Source organism: Stegodyphus dumicola, chromosome 2 (genome assembly GCF_044657685.1).
Source record: "Stegodyphus dumicola isolate Sdum_Otavi_A_Nest chromosome 2, ASM4465768v1".
Taxonomy (NCBI): Eukaryota; Metazoa; Arthropoda; class Arachnida; order Araneae; family Eresidae; genus Stegodyphus; species Stegodyphus dumicola.
The window spans coordinates 202,464,612-202,482,921 of NC_140769.1; the positions used below are offsets into that span (position 1 = coordinate 202,464,612).

Genomic DNA, 18,310 nt, shown 5'->3' on the forward strand with positions numbered 1-18,310 from the left:
TAAGATGATAGCAGAGTAACATATACTATACGTTTGAACCTCTAATGTCCTGATTAAAACTCATCTGCAGTCGAAATTTCTAATGGTCTATTTTTCCTTTTCGAAGTACTAGGTTGGCAAGGTAATTTCGGTTTTTATTGTGAAATAAAATTCAATTTTTATATCTAAAAATTAATGTCAAATATCTTCCATTCTGTTAAATGACCCTTTGAAATTTTTCTTTTAACTTCAGGATTCCACAATTATAGAACTTCAGACATTTATAAGCAAAAAACTCGGCCAAGTGCAATTTGAGGTTATTGTTATTAGTGAAATTTTTACCATTTAGGATGTACTGCAAAATAAATGATAATCTGACTTTGCAAGGTCAAGGCTATGTGGAGGATTGGACATCTTACCCAATCAAGCTCCAATAATTTCGTACATGTGTTGTTAAAGATGTATGAGGCCTCGCACTGTCGCTGGAGCTGCTTTCTCCAGTTTCATAAGTTGTTCGCAATAGACATCTGAGTTAATCGTTTGGTTGGTTGGAAGCAGCTCAAAATATACAACACCTTTTTAATCCCACCAAATTGACAGCATGTTCTTTTTCTAATGAATTTAATTTTCGATGTAATTTATGCTGATTCATCATGCTTGGACCGTGATCCTTTTCGATTAATAATTGTTTTAGATGATCTATTTTCCTCACCAATGATAATTCGTTTAAAAAAAAGGGTCGATTGCATTACGTTTGAAATTGTATCGCAAATATTGATTCGTAGTGTTAAGTGAATTTCTTTCAGTTCATGCGAAACCCAAATATCCAGCTCCTTAGCGAATCCAAGACATCGTATGTGATTGTCAATTGTTATGTGTAATACTCTAAAAGGTGAAGCTTTTAGAAAATTCACAGTTATATGATGAGCACATTTATATGACGATTCAATTCTGGCTTTAATTTTGCTATAATCAGCTTGGAAAGGTGAACCAGAATGTTGTTATTCATCTTCAAATACAAAATCTTCAGACGAAATTTTATAAACCGATTCTGACACGTGCGTTCTGTTAAGCAATCAATACCATAAACTTCATATACCTCTTTTTGAACCTCAAGTGCAGTGCTTTCTTACCTTTATGAAAATAAAATAGTAAACTATGTCGAAAATGTTTATTTTTGAATCCCATGTTAAAACTAATCGTAAATTCACAGTTGTACACAAAAATACACGGAATTTCTTTCTATAGGAACCTAAAAGTATCAGCTGTCAAATCTCAAAAGAAAAACGTTATAATATTGACAAAAGACTAACAAAACGAACATTACGCTATCTATTTACTCAAAACGAGGGCCCACCAGCGGCCGAGCGGTAAAGTCGCTGAACACTGGTAGTTCGGTCCGAGGTTCGAATCCCGCGAACGGGCTGGCTGCATGGGCGTTTTTGTGGTTTTCCCCATGTGTAACGTGTATAGGAGCCAGTTTCCCTTAGAAAGTCCTCCACGAAGGCATCTCTCCCCTTAGGCTAGATAGCCCTAGTGTGCTTTGCCATAATTAAATACATTACTCAAAACGAAATTACTTTCTTGCCAATCCAAATCGCTCATTTTTAACGCTTTCATCAAATGTAGTAATTATATGATGCAGAGATAGAGATAATAATTATTCCAGTGAAATGTATTACACAAGTAACTTGTTTTGGGTGAGAACATTTTGATAAATTTTCATGAAGATGATTCCAGCTACAGTTTGACTTTCACTTTAAATCAACAGAAGAAAAATATATTTTTCTTCATTAAATCACTAAATATTATTACAATTTAACTGGATAAAATTTCTCTTGAAAGTAAGAGAGGAGAAATTTGGGACTGTAAAAAAATATAAATTCATGCATGAGTTATTATCAGAAAATTTGTGTATTCTTTTCAAAGTCTCTGTGCCTATGAGCTAATAAAATACCTTCGTTATTTCGTTAGAAATTCTTTATTCGGAGATTTCTATTAGCATTGAAATTCATTGGCTACATTAAAGAAGTTTTCTGTAAACAGTTACGTAACTTTGTACTGTATAACTTAACTACAAATAATTCTTGATATAATTTTTAAACACATATAAGACGTCTTATGTTTTAATTCAGTTAACTAATCTGACTGGATGTTCATGTACGGATCATCAGAGAATCATGTACAGATTATCAGAGAATATAGCGTCACAATAATCGTGTGCATATGTTTTAAATAATATGAGAGTTTGCTGATAATTTAGACCACTCTACAAAATTTGGGAAAATTAAGGTTTTGAGTTTTAATGGCAGCACTTTATCCCTAATCGTACTGACTTAGTGCTTTTCGCGATGGTTTATTTTTGAAGTTGGATATTCAACAGTTTTGCTTTAACTGCAGCTGTCTCACTGAAATGCATTAATTTCAGATAGTTCAAATTATCTCAAGTTTAATCATCAGCATATTGTGAGGAACTATGTTTCAACAAGGCATTCTTTTACTTGTGACGTTAGGAATAATTGTACCTGTATTACAAATGGACAAGCACGGAGAAGTGAGTTATGCAATATATCAATGTATAAATAATATTTTTGTTTTAATTATATTTTTCTTTTCCAGCGCCTGAAGACGCTGAGAGAGTGCGTGAAGAAAATGAGCCTTTTCGCAACCACCTGTTAATGGAACCCTTTTTACTTCGAGCACTTTGAATCATTCACCAGTCACCATTGTCCTGATTTCCTTTCTGTTGTTAATGTTGTTGTTGTTGTACCTCTACTACATCCTCACCCCGAACGTCGAAAACGAATCCTTATCGTACCGTTCGAAGACAACCTTCCCAAGTTCAAATCTCGAAATGTTTGTAGCTTTGCATATTCCAATGAGTTAAAAGTATTGTTTGTTTGTCGACGTTTTGGAGACGACGTCGACTGTTTACCGAGCACTCAAAACCACTTGGGACCGCAGACTTTTCATGAAATAGACGTGCTAATGACGTTTCGTGAATTTTTGTAAAAGTTTTCGTGCTCGAATTATAAGCAATAAATATTTAAAAAAGAGTTACTGAACTCGCACGATTCACAAACAGTAGTGCTGCACTGAAAGAATTGAGTGAAGAACTTATACCTCAGATGCATCAGAGATTCATTTTATTACAAATTCAGAAAGCAGAGGTTGTGTGCATATATTTTCAGTTTGAAAATGACTGATTATAAAGCTTGTTGTAATGACTGCTTCGCAGATACGAAATAAAGTAAGTTCTCAGTATTTTCAGTTGGCGGTGGTAGGCAAAGTTGCCTTCCTAGCAACTTGAAAAATTCGATAACAAGTGTTAAATGGTGATACTATAATCTGTTTATGTTTAAAAGTGTTGATTGTATATTGTATCCTTATAATCACATGTGGATATATAGACTTGGAAAGTAATCTTTTTGAATGTCTGTGCATTGTGAGTGGAAGGGTGATATCTCTTTATGTACACCTAAAGCAATACAAAAATATTAAGCTTTACGCTTATTGTCAGCTCTACATTTTACAATACGAGCAAGCTGTTTAACATGAATCATTTATTGAAATTTTATTATCTCTTTCTGTTCGTAGAATAGTCAATAGTCCTAAAAACCCCCCAGAACAACAGTTTTTTTTGGGGGGGAGGGTTTTGAAGTTCTGATAAGAATTAAAAGATAGATTTTTACTGGTGAATTATATAAAACATTTTATAGCCAGCCCACATTCTATTAAGTCTGTTAGTAGAAAGGGAACACTTGTTCGCATTGTGGGGGGAGGGGGAGAGTTTTGTGAAAATTTTGATTCGACGTATTTTAGCTCTTTAGTTATTTAATTCTATTCACCTTTTGGTGAAAGAAAGTAACAATGAATTGACATTCTCGTTGACTGTTGCTCGTATTGCAAAAATAAAACGTTTTACAATGATAGCTTAATGTAAAATGTTCGATGCATATGAAATCCTAGTGCTTTAATTTTGCTATATTTTAATTATATTTTCAAGTACGTCAGTTTTATAAATTGTTCTTGTCAATAACACATAAATCTTGTTATCTGCACCATATATTGTGAGTGCTCCCCTATGTATTCAATGTGAGCACCCCTTCTATAATGACAGTCATTTTTTTTCTCTCGAAGAGCAGTCATTAATATACTTTGGGAAGCTAACTTCCTAGTTCCTAATGAAACGGCACTTCCATTATGACTGCTCAGGAAAGCTCGAAGGCTATCAAATCATTCTGCGCAGTACTTTGGAATTTTGTATTAAATGTTAAACGTTTACTTTTTTAAGAGTAAACCGGAATAGTAGTATTGGCATTCATCGACAGATGGCACCTGAAAACAGCATGTGCAATGCTGCGCATGAGAACTTGTTTCCGATATTTTCAAAAAGAATAATTTTCCCGCTATTTTTAAAGTGCTAAAATACTGATTCTACATTTACAGTATTCTGAATGCCTGAAAAATCACTTTATTTTAACCAAAGCAATATATGGTTAAAAAATGCTACTTAAATTTGTCTTAGAATTTTACGTAGAAAGTAGAATTAGAGGTTGTGTACGATCAAGCATCTGCGAATCCCACCAAAATGATCTTCCACTGTTGGACAATGAATGTCAATTCGGGTAAACATCTACATTGCAATAAGCCATCAGACGTACTTTAGCTGTTTGAAAAATATTTTTATATGAAAACATTTCCTTATTTTCAAGTGATGTTTTCATAGTCTGTAGATATGTGTGTGAGCAACATAAGGCATCTTGATATACGTATGTATGTTTTAGAAAGCACATTCCTGTTTCTTGGTAATCGTTAACGATTCGCATTTCTGTGTTTCAAACGCTAAAATCTTATATATAATATGGAAATAAGTGTTTAAAAGCTTTCCGGTTTCTTTATATACTTTTATTCATGCTTTTTGAACAGAATACTTTAATTTTGCAATGCGTCCGTCTCATAAGCTAACTAATAGAAATGAGATGATTTTTTTTTTCAATTTTAGTAACAGTCATAAACAATACTTTTTTGCTTCGTTCTTTTCGCTAAAGGATATATTCTGATGCGTTAAACGTTTAATACCTATGTACATTAAATAACAAAAGTGTTCAACTTCCTCTTGTTTCAGCAATATACGACAAATGCAATATCTAGTTGCGCAAAACAACATTAAAAAATTATATGATGTTAAAAAATTGGCACTGAAAAGGACGTTACCGCTTGATTTTTGGATTAATTTCTTCGGATAATTTCAGATACAATATTAGCAATTAAAATGAAGATACTACGTTTTTCAAATTTCAGATTCATAAGTGTTGAGGGTATTCACTTTATCAAATTCTGAATATTTATCTCGGAAATGATATTTATGTCAGGATTGTCACAGTGAACCCAAATGTGTTCAGAACGCATACAGTTCTGGCAAAATTTTTTAAATAACAAATTCCAAAGTACTTCGCTAAGGAAGGTTAATTCTTTCTATTCTCATACCTCTTTCTTAATATAAAATGACAAGCTTGCTTTGGGTCGCTTTTTGATTAGTGGAATTTAATACTTTGTTTATGTAATTGTTTATAAGATGATAACTCAGATTTCATATCATGTCAAGCTTATAACACCATAAATGTTAATTGCCAATCATCAATCTTTATGAGGTTCGTGCTTCTAGAAATGAACTTCATTTGTTTTTATTACGAAATTATTAGACGCACGTACAAAATTTTATAACTATTACATCTTTAATAAAGATCGAAATTATTCTGCGTTTTAAATTTAAGTATCTGAAAAAACTGAATTAATGTTGTTCATATTTTTCCGATGGCAAATCTTTAAAGCCTCTTGCGAATTCGAGTTTCTGCCTAACACCAATATTTACAAATAATGTAACGACAAAGTAAAATTAAAATTACAGCAACATCAAACTTGAGAGTTAAAAATTAAGAATACATAGAAAACTGAAAAAAAAAATAATAATCAGAACCAAGGAATTTTAAACTCCTAATTAAGCAACAAATCTGAGAACTTTCATATAAAATTCTGAATAACTCATATTGAAAATTAAATTTATATTTATTAAATTTGTTACATAGAAATTTTTACATGTGTTTTTAATTGCAATCACGCTATCTTATCATTAATCGATCCAGAGCAAGCTTAGAATTTTAAGCTAATCATTAGCTTAAAAATGGATTCCCCTGCCATTTTATTTGGATATAATTTCGATTTCATGTTCCTTAGATGCTCACATACTGAAATTTTCGATGTTATTTGTGGATTTTTCGGTGTGGGAAGCACTCTAATTCTTATTAGTACCTGTACAGTATAGGAAAGGAGAAGAAAGTGCGAAAAATCATAAATGTACAACAAAAAGGATGATATACACTTGATGCACTTACTACTTAGTAGATGTAGATGATAACAAATGGATGTTTATTCCGCAAAAGCAATAGCAACACTCCTCTGCATTGTGCAGGGGCGGGTGCATTATATAACATGTACTATTTTCGAGTGTATTGTATCGTGCAACGTGATCGTACGTCAGTACGTGATTTATATTTCTCGCTTCCTAGTGTGCCTCAGACAGATGTGTTCCACAAAGAATTCGAGAAATGCCTACGAAAGTGGAGGAGTGTCTCTTCCACATGTAAGCTATGGCTTAAAAATATACAACATTTTTTGATATCTTGAATTATTCTTTATAAATATCCAACTATTTTAATTTTGTTCCAAAGTTTCCGTTTTAACCATGCTAACTGCTTCTAGATTTTTTTTAATTAAAATAGATGTGAAGAGGAGCATCTCCTAGAACAAAAGTATTTTCTTAAATTATAAAATAAGGTAGAAAAATCTGAATTGCAGATGAAAAAAATTTCTTTGTTTAAAATATGCTGTATTGAAACAAAAGAAGGGATGCAAAGACAAATCGAAGTTTAGGTAACGTAGATTTAAAGTTTTAACTTTGAAAACGCTAAGGCAAATTAATCTTCCAGTAGGCATGTTCCTCTTATATCTGTTAAAAATGTGTAATTAGTAATAGAATGGATTCGTTGAAACAAAATAACAGACTAATATAAATTCTCTATCTCCCTGCAGAGTTTAGAAGATATTTTCTATGACTGAAGAATTTAACTGCTAATAAATATCATTAATAACAATAATAATAGTTATAGATTTGTTAGCTCAGATTTTAAAGTTAGATTGCCCCCTCTGATATATAAAATTTTCAGAACATGAAGCAAAATCAATTATCATACATATTAAAATGATATATAACATTTTCACCAATATTTAGAAAAATGTGCAATACAAAATAAGTAAAAGACCATGGATAAAATTGTATGCATGAAACGGTTAGGAAAGCAAAAGTACAAAACAACTGTACAAAAAGGGCTTTTCATTATGTCGTAACAACATGACATGTAAAGAAGTGGTTTTTTTTTTAATATGAACTATTTTTATTTCATAAAAGTAAGAAATTTTAAATTATTAATATAGTAGAAAACGTTATAAAGTTTTAGATACTTGGGGGTAACAGAGTTAAAACTTTTATTTGTGGTCATACAGGAAATGATCAAACTTGTATAGATGTATGTAATTAATTTATATAATCAGCCTAAAACTAAAAGACGAGAATAATATTTAATTTAAATTAGTCATTAGAACAAAAAAAATCTGCACATGAATACACATCTAAAATTAAATTTATTCAAATATAAAGCTATGATTTTTTGTTTTTTCATATTTCATGCACATATAACAAAATACTCTTATGGAATAACACAAGAATATTTTTAGTTAATTTTTAATTAGTTTTTAATTAAAAGTAATCAGATGTTTTAGCTATCTTATAAAAATAAGATATCTAAATCATATGATCTCTTTTTCTCTAACCATAAAGTAATTTTAACATGCTTTTAACTTTTAAAACCAAATTTTCAACTTTTTATCATTAAAACATAAAAGAAAGTTTCAAATTATTGTGCGATGCTGTTTATTTTGAAATATCTAACAATTTCATTTTGACAAATTAATTTTTAATATATACTAACATATTAAGAGATAAAATCTTCAACTTAAACAAAACGAAAATAATTAATTTTTTTATAATAGAATTTCATTTCAAAAAGAGACTAAAGCATTTTTCAAAGTTAAACAGATTACATTAAAATATTCCCATTTTCGCTTCAAAATTTGCAGGTGAATATAAAACACCTCGCGTATTAAAAGGTGTGTGTTATTTAAAATCTCAGTATACTGACATATGAGTCATTGCTTTGGAATTTAAGCAGAGTATTCGATTGCGTTTCAAAATAACGAAGTAGCATGTTTGATGTTTCTCAGATTTTTTAATTTTATTTATATTTCTTTAAATTAAAAAAAAATCAACTAATCAACTGTCTTAGCTGAAATTAAGATTTATATATCAAAACAAATATTTTTAAGTAAGTGATATTACATGCTTCATTCATAGAAAATTTCATATCTTACTTTATTTTCTTGTATTAAACACTTAAATCTTAAACACAATAAGCATACAATAAACCTTACTTTATTTTCATGTATTCATTTAACTCAAATTAATGCACGTTATGTACATTAATCTAATAATTAATTTTGATATTATAACTTCTGAGAAATGCGCCTTCTTTTGTTCTGTGATGAAGCTAAAATTTTAAGAAATAAATTAATTTAGGAAATAAATTTTTCATTAAAAAACTTCTGAAATAATTTTTATATCGTACATTGCATTTCATAAGCCTTTCTTTTCAAACAGTTTCCGTAACAAATATATTACAGCTAGAATTCGGTGTTATTTCTAAAACCAGAATTTTATCTCGACAATCAAAATACTTTCCAAAATTTTTAATCCTAAAATCGTTAATTTCATGTAGCTCATTTGCCATTTATACAACATTTCGAAATGCAGTACATTTAAAAAATATTCTGCGTATATTATACTTACCAATTTTTCATTGAACTGTTAACACACCGTTTTTCTCGCTTTTTCTGACAATTAATTTCAGTATTGGTTTTACACTTTGAACGAAATACCTAATTCAATTTTAAAAAAAAGTCCACCTAATTCAATTTTTCCTCTTTCTTCAAGGGCAGGAGAAATTTTGGACGTCGTCTACAAGAATTAAAATATTTACCTCATCCAAATTATAAGAACACTTTCGTCTAAATGAAGGCGCGAGCAACGGACTGTTATAAAAATTATAGCTTAGAATTTTGCAACGTAGAAACTATTCGTTTCTCAAAAATTAACGAATAAAATTAAATTTTAGTAGTAGTACTTAAGAAAACCGGAATTCAGAATAGCGGAAGAGCACAGAATTTCGACAATAGGTATACTATATATTTCGACAATAGGTTTTTGAAACATAGTACGTACAAAATTGCTTTTTGTTATTCTCCAATTGAATTAATGATTCTATGTTTAAGATTTTTAACAAGCAAAATAGGAACTGCGAATGCAGTTGAAATGACTCTTATTCTGTACTTGCTGTAGTAATTAGTATGAAGAATGAAAGAACCGTATCCATTAACTGAATTACAAAGTAAATTTATAAATCTTTATAAAAAGATTTTTCTTCGATTGCTAATGCAAAATGATTGCATTTAGACAATAACTACATAGTACAAAGTGAAAGGGTACAAACTAATTGAATTTGTTTTACGATCATGAAGAATACATTGAAACGCGTTCGTAGAAAACAGAAAGTTATGAAATCATAGATTTAACTCCACCAGAACATAATGGCCTAATAGAAACAAAGCTTTACCTTAAAATCAATTCAACTTTGGCATTTTCATTTAAAAGAAAAATCTTTCAGAAATTTTGGGATAGCAAAGTACTTCGAAGTTAATACTTTTTTCTAGAAGTTCCCTTTAAAGTAAGAAAAGTAAACTGCTTTCCACCACTGAAATTTATTCGACTAAATGATAAATATTTTGAAAACAAGGCTTTTAACTCAATGAAAAACATTCGTTCTAATTTATATAAATTATGTATGCATTTCCGAAAAGCAACTGGATTTAATAAAGAAGAATTATTTCTGTAAACTTGCAATATAAGTATAATAGATTGCTTCCATAAAGTATTAGAACGGAATTTTTATCTATGTACCATTTCTCATCATTTAAAAATAATTAAAATAAGCATAATAATATTATTAATTTTGCTCAAGACCGCAATCATATGTGAATTTTCAATTCCATCTTAATAAGCAATAAAATATTTTAATTGATTGAGGCCTTCAAGAAATTGCTATATTTTTGGTTATACTTGATAAAATGGACCGTAGACATTAGAGTTTAAAGACAATCAGTAGATTCGTGGTATTTAGAAAAGTTTCTTCAATTTTAGAAAATGAATTAGATAAGAATTACTAAACGTTTATTGGTTAGTTTCAAATAACAAAAAAAAAAAAAAAAACTACTATAATCCCGTAAGTGAAGTATTTTTATACAATGCGCGTGATTTTTGTCCTTCCCATATTCATTTTTATGGAAAATGGTTGTATAAAGACGCTTAGAAATCGTAGATGAAAAGTCTTCCTTACAGTGTATGTGCTTTATCTATGGATATATAAGCTTTTGCGCAATAGACTATCTTTTGACAGATTCAATAAAAAATTGTAACGTTTAAAATCCTATTTCGTGTTTTGCTAACGGCTTATGAAATGCGTTTTCTCAGAATAAAAGAACGCGCATTTGTTTCCTTGAATTTCTTTTTTACACATTGCGAATTAATTCAGAGCTCTCTTTAAAATTTCGAAGTCGAAATTAGGATCTCAATTAACATTTCAAGTAGAAATGTAATGAAATTCAACTTATTCTGAATTCGTAATGAGTTGCGGACAATATGTACTCATTGCCATGAAATTTACACTTTTTAATTTGAAAAAAAATTAACTTGAAGTTTTAAAAGATGTGTTTATTTCTGAAATTCATTTTTATGGATATTTCTTATTTAACTACAAAATTTCGAAGAATTACAGGACACAGTTAAGATACTTTATATTGTCCAAAAAAAAGGCATTAGTCAAAAAAATCTAATCTTATGAATAATTATGATTAATTTTAAAACATTTAAATTTACACAAATGTATAATTAATTAATCTAAGGCAAATTTATCAGTACATTGGTATTGTCAATATTATTGCAATTTATGCATCGGTTTTTCCAGAAAATTCTTTGGGCATTCCATAGTGCTAATTGAAAATTTTTTTCTACTGCTTCTGTTAATCTATTTTCCTTCCTTTGTTCTTTTGTGATCTGATGTCTTAATTGTAGGTATCGAAGTTTGAATATTTATAATAAATTTATTATAAAAGAAAAATACGTATACTGCTAAGGTAGTTTTAGATTTGTTTAATACAAATGTATTTTTTAATTTTATTTAAAATCTCTATGTAATAGTAATATTTCACGTTATATTCTATTGTAGATTGTATGGATCATTATCGTGCACCATCATCATATAGAATAATTGTCTCATTCTTGGGAAAAAAATGTTAAAGCTTTAAAATTGTTTATCAATGATTTTACAAAAATAAGCAGTTTTTATGAAAACTGTTCAGCCATATTTTAATTGCATGATATACTTTTATTACGGAAATTTACGGAAATTTAAACATGAACTTCACTCGCAAAAATGGAAAATAAAATACTTTTTCGACTTCGACCTTGAAGAAAGTTCAATATTTATTCTTTTAAATCATAATAATAGCTAATGAACAACTGGAAATGCCTTCCAATAATACAAACAATTTTAAATAAATTTTGATAGTATTTATGAACGTGATAGTTTCGTGATTTAGTACTACGAGTATAATTACACTAGTTTAACGTAGCCAGAATATACCATTTGAGCGCTAAATATTGCTATTTTATGAAACATGAAACCAAGTCTGTCCAAAAGCATTTTGTATTGCCTGTAAATGTTAAATACTGAATTTTCGATTCGATTAAAATTCAGATAAGTGTTGAAATTTTTTTATATCTTTATTTACATACTTTTATATGTGTTACTAATTGTTACACTTTTAAGAAACGATAACAGAATTAATGCTGTTAAAATTTACCTTTTCTTAGTTTATATATTCAGATGTATGCAGTCTATTTGATTGACCTTTTTCCGTTTGCATTACACTATTAACTTAATGACAGACTAATTTAATATTTGCTATACATGTAGCCTGTTTGAAGCGTTCGAGAAAGAAAGATTAGAAATTCATTAAAGAGTTTAATTTTTAGGGACTACCATAGCACCTAAAAGTACTTTGAAAATAATTCTTTTTAATCATTAAGGTTTTCCGGACTTCAATTTTCTTGGAGTAAACCAAAATTCCGAATCAACCAATTTTGAATTAACGACAGTTTAATGCATTTAGTATCGCTACTAAATCTTCCGTAACAAAATGTTTTGCAATAAGATATTCAAATTTTAAGCCAATTTACTGAACTAACAATCAGTCAAAAATTTTTCTTACTATTTAAAATCGTGAATATATTTACAAATATATTTACAAAGCAGCTCTATTTTGACGAGACCTAGCAAACAATCATGTTATAGCAAAAGCAAAACCTCTTCAGAACTAAATTTGCTCCCCTTGTTCTAAGGCATTTCCATACGAGTTTAAAATCCTTGCTTCAAAGCCTTATTGTGAAAAATTACTAGTTTAATATGCATTCATATTAGGTTGTATAGCTTGATGGAAGAACACTCCTTCTACTCTTTTGAGGTCATTGCTCGAAAGCTGGCAGCCAAAAGCAATACCTTGATGTTTCCACGTGTAAACCAGAGGCCTTTCAGTGTTCACAAAATATAGAAAGAAAGGTGCACAAGTAGGCATAGTAGAAAAATGTGTACTAGCAACTCACTTTTTTTTTTTTTTTTTTTTTTTTTTTGTTCTTAAGTTTTTATTAGGGGTATAGTTGAATTTTAAAAATTCTTCATAAGTGTAAATGAGCGATGGGCATTGAAAGCTGTTGTGTTCTTCTAAAAAAATGTGAATATTATCCTGCAAATAGAGATCGATTATTTGTAATGAATGGCAATGTTTAGAAAATGGAGTATGTATATATTGTTCTATTAAAAATAAATCTTTTGTACATGCACATTTTGAATTCAACAAGGCGTTGTACATCTTAGTTGTAAAATAATACTTCTATATAAAACAAATTACTATATTTAAATTCTTAATTTATTCAGCTTATTTATCATTAATCTACATCTTAATAATGGTTTTAATGGAATGAATAATAACCAAACCTTTTCAGAATACATAGTGTTTTCTCCTAATTAACTGAACTCCTGAGTTAAAGCATTTCAGACATGCAAAATGCTGAGGTATTAAACTGCAGATTATATCTGTTTAATTTCATCCTTAATTGGTGAACGTCCTCGCTTATTTTTGAGTACATTCACCTCTAAATATTACTTCAAATAGAAGGAGTATAAATTACATACATAGTATCGAATTTTAGTAGCCAAAAAATTACTAGAAATAACGAGCTTTTTGTAAAATATAAGTCATACTCTCAACTCGATTCGTCATGAGATCCACGCATCAGATGAATTCATGAATAACATAATGTTATAAAATAGAAATATTAAAAATTAATTCTGAAAGGTTATTCCATATAACTAGAAATATTCAAAATAAAGCCTAAAAGACGAAATTTCAAAAAGCATGCTGTATCCAAATTATGCAAACTTCGAAAAATATTTTCTTTCCTTACATATGTATTAGAATACAGACTGTTTTGTTCTTAAAATAAATATCCTACTACTTATCATAAGAAAACAAAAGCTTGTGAAACATTCCATTTATCTTTTATTGGATATTCACGCCTGAATATTTTTATAGTTGCTATCTATGTGCATCTACTAACAATAGAAGCAATTAAATAACCCTAAGCGATATTAGAATTTAAAATGTAGTTTAAGATTAGTCTAGATCAGCAAGGTATATGTACATATCATAATTCTAAATCACGAAATAAATTTCGATCTCTGTTTGTAAGGTAAACATTAACTGAGAAGAAATACGGCCATTTTTGCGCCATAAATTAAATCTCGAAAACATTTGTAATCATTTGAGGTCATGGAGTAAAGCTAGAGAGCCCTTAGAGACGTGTTTTGTTTCATTTTAACCTCAGATAATCTTAATGTATCATATCTGTTTCACCAGAATGTTCTGCTAAACTTTTGTGATTTTTATAAACAGTGATTTATTTTATACGGAGAGGTTCACACAAGAAGTTAAACTAAAAGCGTGTTATGATCTTCTAGTTCTTCGAAGATGATGCAATTCTTCGACACACTGGTGATAAATTTTTTCTTCCAATTATATACATATAAATAAGTGAAAAACCTTGCTATGCAGTTTTTTCTATACAACCATACATTAGATAGTTTTTATTTTCCTCTTTTTGATGTCAAACTACTCCTTTATGCATTTAAGCTGAAGTAAATCTTATGTATGGAGTGTTATGTTAAATAATGTGTTTGTAAATTGATAAAATTTCAGTAGATAGAGCTCTTTTATACATTTTTGCGTAGGAGACTCAATCGAATTTGAGAAGAAGCAATAGATGCACAGAAAGAAAATCAAGGTCATTTAGAAATGACAGCTTATCGGATAACATAAATATCCTTTTCGCTTCTATCCTCTTCAAATGTGTTTAGCCTTTTAATTAGACCTAAACGGCACTATTTCTTTTTAAAATATAAATAACAAAAATTAAGTTGCCAATTTCTTAGCTCAAGGATCATCTCAGAAAACAAACTCTTGCGAAGCATCAGGATAGAAAAAAGAAGTCAGAAACCTCTTTTTGTTCAAGATCATGATTTTTCATGGTAATAAATGTCAGTCAGTGATTAAATTGTGTCAGTTATTAATTTTCGTTTTGTCATGCTATCATTCCTAATATTCCATGAATTGCCTTGGCTTTGGTTATACCAAATAAATCGTGCTTTAAAAATTGAATCATGTTTGCTATAGTCTTTTCTTGTAGATTTTTCTGCTTGAAGTACATTCCAATAAGAAATTTTATTTATGTCCAATTATATGCATGTTAATCTAAGTTATGTATGTTAATTTAAGTTAATCTAAGTTTAAAGTTTATCTTGCCCATCACTGTCATAAGAATGCTCTGGAATGTTCAAGATTAAAAAGCGTCTCTTATGTTGGTCATACTTCCACTTTTAATTATCTGTTGCAATATTAATTTAAATGTAAAAACTGCTTAAGTAAGCTGGCATGCATTTTAAGATGACTAGGTATCGTATGGATAACAGATTACTGCTCTTAAATATATCCAAGAGGATTAATTTTGTAAATGAATATTAAGTGATTTTGAAATCTTACAGTGAAGAGGAACATGGAAATATTTGCTTCAATTAGCAGAGAATAATTTTATGGAACTAGCAGTAAATGATTGTCATTTTTATGTAGTTAATCGTATTAACCATAATTGCTTTCGGTTAATAATTAGAAAATTAGTTTATACGAAACTCTGTAAAATAATCTACGAGTATAAAGCATAACATGTGTAAGTTACATCTCTCTCGCTTCTATAATAGTTAATAGCTACTTAATTGAATTTACAGAAATTAATCTCAAATGCAGGAGACACAATATCTTTTTCTTCTTTCAAATTAGTAATGATAATATTTTCAAGCGACAATATTATCAATTCAATAATATTTTTAAGATTCGAAAATATCACTGTAATTTTAGTTTCAATACATAGATGTTTTGACTGGGAATTGTCTGTCTCGTCTGACTATTTACATCTTTTCAACTGGTAAATATTCTTCCCAAGAATAATTTTTTTTATTCCGGACTTCACATTTCTGGCATATATATTTTGTAAATATTGTAAAATGGTTTAAATGCTTTGATTTACAAGTGCTTTTGTGATAAATATTGAAACGACATTTGAATCTACTATTTTTAACGGTGCGTTTTTATTCTTAATGCAGTTACTTATTATCTTCGGATATTCTTTACACTGGTTTTTAAAATTTCCAAAATTTTAATAATATAGCGTCAGATATTATTTCCTATGAACCTTTAAGTTTGAGGAGCAATTCATGTACACCTTGCACAAAAACAAAAAGGATCATTTCTACATATCCCGCTCTAATGGGTCGATTTATGAAGTTTAACTTGCGTTTCTCATGTCTCGAAAGCGCGACTTCAGACATATATTAGATTTATATAGAACATTGTTCTAACAGAGGTATTTTTACACAAAATCGGACGTTTTCGGAAATGACATGCCGTATATGTTTCCATATTTCGATTCTACCACTCAAATTGTGCCCAGATATTAAATTTTGTAAAATTTGGTGAGTCTTTTACCGAGAATTCAAAACTTTATCTTGGCGTGCATTTTTCAATCATGCGCCAAGAATATAGTTATTGGCGAAATTCTTAATTTATAGCAGCTTATTACCTGTTTTCTTTGTGCACAAGCGAGGGGAAAAAGGGTGCATCGCTTATATTTTCAAATAATTTCAATGGAGTACGTAAAGCACATTTGGCGTTATTATCGCTCATAACAAATATGCCTAATTTCAAAGCTCGCCAATATGTAAATCCACGTATAGCTTTTGAAATTTTGAATAAAAACTCTACATTTTTGAAGGTGTGCTTACAAATACATCTATTTTAAGGTGGTGGTAAAAATGTATAGACTATATCACAAAAAGTTTTTCGAAAATTTTATAAAACTTACTAAAAATACACGTCTTGAAAATAAATCAGAAAGTGTCTGCGAATTTTATTTGGATTGAATCTAAATTTCGAACTGTGAAAGAAGGAATCAAGTAAGCATAATTAAAAAAGGGATATCAAAAAATATATGCCAAACTGAATTAATTAACAATGAGGAGCTAAAATTTTGAGAACTAATTTTTTGAAAACAACTGGTGCGATTTTTACAAAACTTGGCACTTTGGCATAATTTGAGCCGTAGAAACAAAATATGGAAAAACAATGTGTATGGTGTTATAGAAAAAGTCCAATTATGGATTCAAATACCTATGTTAGAACAATACTATGTATAAAGCTAACATATATCCTATGTCGCGCTTTCGAGACATGAAAAATGCATGTTAAATTTCGTCAATCGGCCCAGTATATCGGAAGATATAAAGATGCCCCATTTTGGGGGGGCAAGGTGTACGTACTGAAAAACGCTTCGAATATCTGTAATCACGCATGTATCAAATGTGTACAGTCAGTGCATCTTATGAATTTTTCAGATTAAAAACTACTAAATTCCATACGTGTGCGCAATGCGAAACTTACCACAAAATTTGTTGTTATTAATTCTAAACATCGATTAAGATAAGTATATAAATTCATTTACATTTAGTTATGGCAACACCTGTTTAAAAGAAGAGGAGGAAGCGAAATGGTTGTTAGAATTTTTTGGCAATAAGTAGATTAGTTGGTGGAATTTTTTGGTTCCCGGTTTTTATTTTCACTTTAAAACTCGATACACGCCGTGTAGATTTGGAATTCCGCGAGCGTAGTAGGCAGAAGTAATCAGTAGATATTTGGGAGTCAATGTATCAAGTAATAAGTTCTTTTAGGGGCCTTCATTGGTGCTAGGTTTTATTGAGTTTTAAGGGAAAAAGAAATTTTATAGTATAGGCTAGGAAATACGTCGGCATGTTTAACTAATAAAAGCATTGCTATGTATAGAAAGCTCTACGAGTAATTTGTGCACTGGTAAAGGCTGTTTGTTCCCCATACGCAGAGGCTGCACGAAGGCCTCTTGTACCATGAAGTGATGATATGTTACCTGCTATTTGCTAAACGAGAGCATGAATAAAAATATCCTAATCAATGTTGTCAAATGTCTGTAATTTCTTTTTACAACAGTTTTTTGCCAGTTCAAACAGTCTTATACATAAAAGCATGTTACTATGTTATTGGAAACAGATTAAGATTAATCACTTACCATAAAATTATTATTAACTGTCAACAAATATAATGAAATCTTATTATCAAACAAAATGTTATAAAACTATACATTCACTTCATCTGCCAAATCGCAATTTAATAAAAGCAAATTTAATGACTTTTTAATCTAAAGTATTTTTCTTTCTCCAACAAAACTTAAGCAAAGAATTTCGATTTAAAAATGTGTTAGCCCAATTTCGCAAACTTTCAAAGAGTCCAGAATTCTCATTTTTGAAATGTTAAAGAACTACCACGAAAGGAAGACAATTAGCTAGATGCCATTTGGCATGAAGTAAAATCAGGCGCTGTTAACAGCTTTAAAAAATCTGATGTGTACACC

The 18,310-nt window shown here is 29.6% G+C and overlaps 1 protein-coding gene across 1 annotated transcript in view; it reads left to right on the top strand.

Annotated features, from left to right (window-relative positions):
* Positions 1–17,858, top strand: part of LOC118201074 (RNA-binding protein Musashi homolog Rbp6-like) — a 560,394-nt gene extending 542,536 nt beyond the window's left edge. Inside the window, exon 15 of the mRNA XM_085811638.1 lies at positions 2,599–17,858. The gene's annotated coding sequence lies outside the window, so the exon portion shown is untranslated. The remainder of the gene's footprint in view (positions 1–2,598) is intronic.
* Positions 17,859–18,310: the final 452 nt, after the last annotated feature.